We start from the raw sequence: 8,818 nt of genomic DNA, 5'->3' as shown, positions 1-8,818 counted from the left end.
CGGTTTGCTGGGTAGCCTCTTCTTCAATATAGGGTAACTTGCTACAATGTGCCAATGCTGCCTGATACTTTTCTGTATTAACCCACTTGCTGTGCTATAAGTTGTTGGTATTACAAATAGGTTCTCTTTCTTGGTGGTTTTTCTCTTGTTTTTAGATGCATGTATGTTACGGGCCTTATGTAGGCATTTCTGTATACTTGGTTTTTTATAGCCTCTCTCTTCGAAGCGATGACACATTTCCCGCAATTGGATTTCCGCAACATCTTCCTCTGAGTTGTTCCGAAGGACTCTTAGAAATTGTGAGATTGGCAGGTTATTTTTAAGGCCTGCTGGATGAAAGCTCTCTGACCTCAGCAATGTATTTCGGTCAGTAGGCTTTCGGTACAACCTGTGGCCATAGCCACATCAGTCACATATACGGTCACATCTAAAAATTCTATAGATTCACTCTGTACATTGGTGGTGAATCTAATTGGCGATTCAAGAGAATTCAGCACTGTAAACATATGCAACAATTGTTCATGGGAATCTTTCCATATTAGGAATACATCGTCGATGAAGCGGTGGTAAACCGCTAATTTATCTCCAAACTGCGGGGCTATGTGGGTCCTCTCGTATGCGTCCATAAATAGGTTCGTATATGTAGAATCCTTTGGTCTCCGAGCTTCCATATCCACATAAAGTTCATGATCACGTTGCCTCTGCTTCACAAGAAATTCATTGTTCAGCGGCATTCACATTGTTCTTGAACAATTTCCACATGGAAATTACATTTAGTGTCCACAAAGAAACATCTGAAATCCATGTAACTGTATTATGGGCCTAATTCAGATCTGATCGCACAACTGCGAGTTTGCAGGCCGGGGTGATTATTGATAGACTGTGCATGCACAAGGCCATCCTGCAATAAAATCCTGCTACTTTTTTCAGCGCTGGCCATATGCAAGTTGATTGCCACAAAGCCAGCCTTTTTTTTTTTGGGGGGGGGGGGTGTTTTGAGGAAAGGCGTGCTATCAGATTACTAATGGACTGCAGTTCCATGCAACTTTGATGCTTCACATGCAGGCTTGAATTCACCCATGCCGCGCCATACATGTCGCAGCCACGGCAATACGGTGCCATAATTAGAAAGGTTTAATCTGTATATATATATATATATATATATATATATATATATATATACACATGTGTAATTTCACTTTATCTTCCCACCAGAGCAGATAGACCATGGCTTTCCCTCACAGCCAACTATCTATCTATAAATTGATCTAACCCCGTAGATAATTTTTCTACGCAATAGAAGGTCTCCGGGGATTCAGGTTTCTAGTTTAGATGAGAAAAATACTGATGAGTAATACAATTATCATGATTACTGTAGCGTGTATCTAGATTTCTCCCAGAATGAGAGTATATAAACTTCTTAATAAAAGTGTGACCAACTGATAGGAATACACAATTAAGCCGCTCTGTCAACAAGACAGCTGAAACCAACTTTGAAAAATGATCATGACTTTCTGTAGCTGATGCTCATTTGCTTTTTCATGTTCTGGTTCTAAGTAAAATAAAAAGGTTTTATCGTTAAACTCAGTCACAGTGCCGCTTATAGGGCTTAGGGACTAGACCGGGATTTGTCAAATCCAGATGTTTTTACATTTTGTTTTTCAAATCCAAGTCATCCAAACTGATTAAAAAAATATTGGAGAAAGGTGTAATCCAACTAATAATGGATTAATTGAATAAATACCTGTAAATACTGCAATATATATATATATATATATATATATATATATATATATATATATATATATATATATACTGTATGTGTGTTCAATGGATGAAGATGCGGTGACTAATTGCTCTGAAACACAGTATATACTGATTGTGCTGGCCTGCACTTTAAAAAAAACAATAAACAGCCACTTGGTGATGTGGGCCTGAAACACGATGTGTTTAATATTTCACTATGGATATGATAAAAAATTATTATCAATATATAAGTGTAAAAGGTAAATACATTTATTTGGACAAAGTTGAAAAAAAGGGGTTGAAAAAAGTTTTTTTTTTTAAAACAGACAAAATATTTAAAAAAATTCCTATTCTAAAACCAATTATTCTAAAAACAAATTTAAGGTGCAAAGAAATAGAGTAGCTTATCTCTGTAGATGAGGCAGGAGGGCTAAAGTGTCCCAAAGGGATGCAAGTAGACTGAGGCCAGACCTATATTTATACCAGTGTAGCTCCTGCTTCAATAGTGACATCACTTCATGTCATTAATTACTAATTTCTAATTATCAGGGTAAAAAACTACTTAGACTAATTCTCATACAGCTTGTGCTGTTAATCGCTAAATCACCATATTGAACATATAATTGGCTAATGTAAAAACATTCAATAAGTCCACAAACAGTAGTAAATGAGTTTAGTCAGTTTCATAGGATAAAGAGGAACTGCAGTAAAGAGGATGAGTGCGAAAAACAATTAGAAGTGTATAAGAAAAGGTTTGAAGAGAAAGAATACCCCCTTAATATTTTACAACAAGCCACAGCCAGAATTCAGAACACCAATAGGGAGGAACTCCTCCATTACAAAGCAAAAGAGGAAAAGAACAACTCCACAGCGTTCATAACAACCTTCAGCCAACATGAACCAAGAATAAGGAAATCACTGAATGATCATTGGAGTATCCTTCTAATGGATCCAATACTTAAAGAAATTCTCCCCCAGCACCCTGAACTGATTTTCAAGAAATCCAGACACCTAAAAGACATCCTGGCACCCAGTCTCCTAACATCAAAAGGTAACCAGAATCCAATGAGACCAAAGTGCAATGGAACATATAAGTGCGGGAAATGCAACATCTGCAAGCATGTACACCCGAACAGGAAAAACTTCAATAACTCAGATAACAGCAAAGAATACAAAATAGAAGACTTCACAAATTGTAATACATCTTCAGTAATTTACCTGTTAGAATGTCCTTGCCATCTAAAGTACGTCGGGAAAACAAAACGAGTTCTGAAGCTACGTATACAAGAACACAGCAGAAATATTAAAAACAAAGTGGATACCCATGTGATTTACAAACACTTCCAGACCCACCATGATGCCAACCCAGAGGGACTCACATTCAAGGCAATTGAACACGTGAGGCTAGGCCCCAGAGGAGGAGACCTGGCCAATAAACTTTCACAAAGGGAGATGTTCTGGATATTCGAGCTTTAAAACCATGCACCCAGACGGCTTTAATGAAAGTTACGAAATTGCCCCGTTTTTATAAGGTCCTATTTATTACCCTTCAAAACTTACCTTCATCACCTTATGTAAATCTTATGGAGCACAATCACTTTAGAATACCCTCCCTTATGAACCACTGATTTGGACAATCATACATCTGACCTGTTCACGCATCTACAGTCAAACCACATGACTGGTACACGCCCAATCTCATCGGATCTTGGAAGCTAAGCAGTGTTGGGCTGGACAAGTACTGGGATGGGAGACCTCCCGGGAAAATTCAGTGCTGTAGCCTATGCTTGTGAACGTTGGTCAATGTTTTATATAAACAATATTGTGGTATCTAAGAGAGGTTTTTAAAATAAAAATTAATTAATAATCAAGACAATGTATGCCACTAAGTAAATTATTTTGAGATATCTAAGTCACTAATAAAATAATTCAGATATAATTATGTCATCATCTCTTTATTTATATGCACATCACCATCTAATACAAATACTAAGTTATTATCAAATACCTGGAGTCTACTATCACCATTGCACTAGTCACCTTTTGCACTTATCACTTTGTAAGCAGTTAGTCCAGCACTCATAAGGACTCTATATACTATGTGAAACGCTTATAGTCATCACATACTCACAAAAATGGATAACAATTATAATTAAGTTAAACCAATAGGATTAGCAATGCTTGCCGTAAGGTTAAATAATGTAATGAGCCATTGAAGTTCATTTACGTGTTCTCTTTTATTTAATTTTTTATGTTGCCATAAGAAAAACCTCATACAAAATGGCCACCGCAACTTTTGAACCTATAAAGGTCCTGCAGTCTCCATTAAAATGGCTGCCGCAATGTGAAATAAACGGGGGAAGACAGCACCCTGCCCTGACTCAAGACGCCGGTCAAAACACTAGAGAACCCGGACGTCATGACGCCTAATGAAACTGACACATGCGCAGTAACGCAAAATGAACCTCCGGCTGGATACTGTAGAAACCAGCTTCAGAATGAATGAAAACGGGCACATGCGCACTAGCGCAAAACGGACACCGGATGTGTGGCGGAAGTACCGCACACTAAACTCATTTACTACTGTTTGTGGACTTATTGAATGTTTTTACATTAGCCAATTATATGTTCAATATGGTGATTTAGCGATTAACAGCACAAGCTGTATGAGAATTAGTCTAAGTAGTTTTTTACCCTGATAATTAGAAATTAGTAATTAATGACATGAAGTGATGTCACTATTGAAGCAGGAGCTACACTGGTATAAATATAGGTCTGGCCTCAGTCTACTTGCATCCCTTTGGGACACTATAGCCCTCCTGCCTCATCTACAGAGATAAGCTACTCTATTTCTTTGCACCTTAAATTTGTTTTTAGAATAATTGGTTTTAGAATAGGAATTTTTTAAATATTTTGTCTGTTTTAAAAAAAAAACTTTTTTCAACCCCTTTTTTTCAACTTTGCCCAAATAAATGTATTTACCTTTTACACTTATATGTTGATAATAATTTTTTATCATATCCATAGTGAAATATTATACACATCGTGTTTCAGGCCCACATCACCAAGTGACTGTTTATTGTTTTTTTAAAAGTGCAGGCCAGCACAATCAGTATATACTGTACTGTGTTTCAGAGCAATTAGTCGCCGCATCTTCATCCATTGAACACATACGTTTGCCTCAAGTAACTTACCATAACTTTTCCTTTGAAGATTGGCTGACACCCCATAATTTGAAGGGGGATATTGCCTACCACACCCTGTTATTTGGCTGAGGACTCACAGGTGGCGCCACACATTCATTGTTTGCATATATATATATATATATATATATATATATATATATATATATATATAAAGTCCAGAGTAGAGCAGCACAACACATCTATTTCCCTTTGACAGCTGCTGGGGTGTCAGTCTCAAAAGCAAAGTCCAACTTAAAACCACTTTTACATATAGAAACCACGCAGAGAGCACTCACCAGAATATTTTCTCAGTAGTAAGAGGAAAAGTTTATTCACATCTCAGGGTGATGTCGACGTTTCGGTCCTCTGTAGGACCTTTTTCAAGACCAAACATGCACAAGGCATGTGAGCAGCGCTTAATAAATTAAACAATGAAGTGAATGTAAATGATTTTACTATATAAAAAAAAAAAAACAACAACAAGTACATAGACAATAAGTAGATATGCACATAACAATACACAGTAAAAATGGATTAAAAATTCAAAGACCACCTTAGCAGGATGAAGCATACATACTATTGCCCACTCATATCTATCTATATATATATATCTATATATATCTATATATATATATATATATATATATATATATATAGATAGATAGATAGATAGATAGATAGATATATCTATATATATATATATATATAGATATATATAGATATATCTATATATATAGTACAGTCCAAATTAAGAGCACTCACCAGATTTTCCATTTGCTTTGCAATAAAAGGATTTTAATACATCACCACTTGTTTAAAGAGTATGTCAACGTTTCGAGCCTCGCCGGGCCCTTTGTCAAGACAGAGTCTCAGATGGTTCACATATATACTATTGACATATACAGTCAATAGTGCCAAAGTCAATTCAGAATAGAATGCAAATGCATTTTGGTAAGGGGCCTAATTCAGCATGCATCACTAATCAGAGAATTCACATTGGACTGCAAGAAGAAAGCTGCGACCATCTGAAAGTAAAAATGCCACATGCAAATTTGTCAATGAATTGCAAATGGATCGCTGACTGCGATTTTTTTTCGCAAATCCATTTGCAATGCCCAAAACATTGTAGAGACTTTTGGCCTAATTCAATCCTAATCACAGGACAAATTTGTTCTCACAGTGGGAAAAACCATGTGCACTGCAGGTGGTGTGGATTATTCTCCTGTCATTATTTGAATGTCACTTTCTCTGTGGTAGGTGCTGGTAACCTGCAGTTTAGGGGCCATGTACAGTAGGTAGAAAAGGGGGTGTTGACAGATAAGGGTATGTTGCTTCAAATACATACTGTATATAGACATATACCTTCACATAGCGTGTCACGCACTTCCACCATTCACCAGGGTTCACAATGACATCATAGGGTGACCCCTACATCATGAATTCACAACCAACGTTTAGAAGAGACGGAGCTTTGCTTATGGATTTGAAATTGTATCTATGTAACTTCCGTTTGTTGCAGTGTAACCTTCTGAGCACATTGTCTTATTTTGTGCACATTGTGATTATAATCTTTCCTGATCGGGAATACATAATGTAGCCACCCTATGATGTCACTGTGACCCCTGGTGAATGGCGGGTGCAGGCAGTGCTTGTACCTGGACACGTTGTGGCTGCTGGAAATGATTCTCAGGAATTTTCTGAATTTCCTACAAATTGAATGGAGATGAAGGGTCGGAGTCTGTTGAGGGCAGGGGAGGCAGTGGGGGGAAAGCAGGAGCAACTGACTTCCACTAGGCCCCACATTTCTATTAATATCCCTGATTAACCAAGATTTATATTGTGATTCTGGTCTACTAATTGTAGACAATAATCTTTATACAGTAGTTACCAGTAGGTCATACCATTTACCATATGTAATTGTATTCCCAGACCTGAGCACAGATCCATTCTGACAAGTTCAGGTTTGACTACAATCAGGGACAATCCTAACCAGTACTGAAAGGTATGAAGTGGCTTCTATAAGATACAGAAAACAGATACTGTACCTACTCCTGCATTTTACATATTCCCCGATGTCTGATTTATATAATTATTTTTACTTTATTTCTGGCTTTAGTTTACTTTAATTGCAAAGTGCTTGAAGATATAAACAGCTATAAATTGGTTATTACGAAGCACAGAAACATACTTTGTTGCACTTAATCATAGAAAGTGAAGATGACTGTTAATAATGTCTATTGAATTATTTTAACAGTTCTAAAATATACCACTTGCATAAACAAGTTTAGAAAATGTGTTATTAAAATGCAGACATGTAAAATAAAAAGTAAAGGCTTCATTTACTACTTTGCCTGGTACATTGAATGATTATTCCCAGTTCCTAGGGACCATTATCCATTATACTCAGACAATTGCAGGTGGCAAACCTTAGAAGAGCCCAAGTGCATCTCGGTGCAAGTAGAATCTCAGAGGGGACATGAGCACACTGTTCTGTCTACCCTCATCCTCAACAAAGTCCTGCACTGACCGCACTGATGCCAAATATAATAGGTAGTTGAATATCTGTATTGCAATTCATTAAAAGCAACAGGTCCTTAAATGTCTTCATTATTAATGGTCTTTCATAGAGTATTGAATTACTCTCAGAGGTCCTTACATAGTTACGTACCAGTATAGGCTGAAAAAAGACTTCTGTTCATCAAGTTCAACCTTTGATTAAAGGGTATATTCTTTTTGTTATCCATATATATGAATTGTGTATTTTTATTTAAGGTAGGACAATTTATGATTGTTGATTGTACCCGTGGATGTTTTAAACCAATAAATGTCTATCCAACCTTATTTTAAATGTTATGTTATTGTATCTGCCGACACCACCTCTCCGGGAAGAGAGTTCTATCATTTAATTGCCCTGACAGTAAAAAAACTTTTTTCCTTCTAAGGGTACAAAATATTCTATCCTCTAGTCTGAACCCATGCCCACATGTCCTAGACTGCTTCCTGAAAGCAAAAAAAAGGATGCCTGACAGTTTGTTACATTGTCCCCGATTTATATTTGTACATGTTAAGCATGCCTCCCCTGAAACCTTAATCCTTGATTTGATGCAGGATATTAGGGTCTCACTACCAAAAATGAATAATGCTTTTTGTTTGGATAACAATAGATCTTCCTATCTGCATCCCTTTCTCTAAAACACATCAAGTCCATTTGGGTATTGGCTTCTGCTTCACTGGTAGTGATTCTTTAAATATGTAAAAACTGAGGAAAATGAAGGCCTGCTTTTTATGGACATTGGTCAAGGCTGGAGGTTTGTTGAAGCATTTTCTGGTCTGTGGGATAAATCTTAGGTCTCAGACTGCTTCCATTTCATGATATTAGCACATCTAGAAAGTTAAATGAATTATGGTCATATTTTCATGATGTCGTGATTGTGGCTTAAAATTAGGTTTAGTATATAATAGATGGTTTTCCGTCTTTAGTTGTGTGTGAGAAGAAATATTGTTTAAGCTGGGTAAGTGTTCAGCCTCCAAAGATCCCATATTGTTTTTTTTATTTCCTATTATTTTTAAACCGTTATAGCTGTTCTAGAACCAGTGAATATTATGGCGTTGTTTTTGTAATCCTATGCTTTTTTAGCCATTTATTTGAAGTGTCACCATTGAGAGTCAGCTTGTGCCCATTATCAAAGATTAGACTTTTACTCCTTGTAAGATAAAGTTCACTGGTGGATTTCTCATCGGGGTTGAGCCCATGAACACAGATACCTTCAGCATGGTGCTGCGGACAAGAGTATATTTGATATGTACAGTTTCTCAGATAAAAGCTTAAGCTGAAACATCGAGGCATTCATACTAAGAATCATTATGACATATTTCAATCTGGTGAG

The 8,818-nt window shown here is 36.7% G+C and overlaps 1 pseudogene; it reads left to right on the top strand.

Moving 5' to 3' along the window:
- The first annotated feature begins 3,406 nt into the window (after window positions 1-3,406).
- Window positions 3,407-3,529, top strand: LOC146044339 (5S ribosomal RNA; annotated as a pseudogene).
- Window positions 3,530-8,818: the final 5,289 nt, after the last annotated feature.

The sequence above is a fragment of the Crinia signifera genome, chromosome 19, assembly GCF_055691185.1.
Source record: "Crinia signifera chromosome 19, ASM5569118v1, whole genome shotgun sequence".
NCBI lineage: Eukaryota > Metazoa > Chordata > Amphibia > Anura > Myobatrachidae > Crinia > Crinia signifera.
This window is presented reverse-complemented; position numbering and strand designations above follow the sequence as displayed.